The sequence below is a fragment of the Cynoglossus semilaevis genome, chromosome 9 (genome assembly GCF_000523025.1).
Source record: "Cynoglossus semilaevis isolate Cse_v1.0 chromosome 9, Cse_v1.0, whole genome shotgun sequence".
Taxonomy (NCBI): domain Eukaryota; kingdom Metazoa; phylum Chordata; class Actinopteri; order Pleuronectiformes; family Cynoglossidae; genus Cynoglossus; species Cynoglossus semilaevis.
Genome location: NC_024315.1, coordinates 16,124,785 through 16,125,691, shown reverse-complemented (window position 1 = coordinate 16,125,691; position 907 = coordinate 16,124,785).

The following is a 907-nucleotide window of genomic DNA, read 5'->3' as shown; positions in this document are numbered from 1 at the left end:
AAATACTGTGAATGGAGACGACCATGTAAAGGTCCAGTCTGCAAAAGTTTCTGTTTCTCAGCCATAAAAATAATATTAAAAAAAACAAACAATAAATGTGGTTACTGATAGCTATCATTACTGCTGGCATTATTGATTACTACATTATCCACCCGCTCTGGCTTTCTGTCACTATTTGCACCAAAGTGTTTGCTGTTTATTTCCAGCCTTGTCTACTGTCTAAGGCGGTGACAAAAGGCAGAAAGAGCCGTCCAACTGTTCCATGACGTAACGAAGAGTTACAATGACATTGTATGGGAAGAGGCTCAAGTCTCATTGATGGAAGCCTCTCTGTGTCCACACACAGATATGCTGAATTCTAATCGTGAATTAACTGCTACTCCTTTTTCACCCTTTTATACATCTTGTGTTTTCACCGTTTCCTTTGTGACCTCGTCCTTTCCACCTGTTAACTCATTCAGATACATCATTCTGTCCATCCCAGAGCTACACAACATGAAATCTGTCCCTCCAGAAAGTTTCTTTTCTCATCTTTACGATCATCTTCCTTCTCTATCAGATCCAGCCAGTTTGACCACGTCATGAATACTTCCTGAATGTCTCTTTTTCTTTCCAAAAGTGTCAGTGTCAGGGGAACTGGAAGTGGACGTGTGACGAGTGGCTCTCACCAAAAGATGTGAAGAGATGCAGGTAGGTGTCAGTGACCTGGTGTAAAGATTCACTAGGTCTTCACTACACTGGATGAGTGTCTGTTTGGTGTCCCCGGATTTTTCCATGGGTTTAACTATATATATGTGTGTGTGAGCAAAGCTCAGTTAGCTAGATACTGGCTAAAGGGTGTGTCTGTGGCTGCAGATCTTGTCATCATAGCTATATATTTTTTTCTGTCCAGTGGAACTCCTACCTG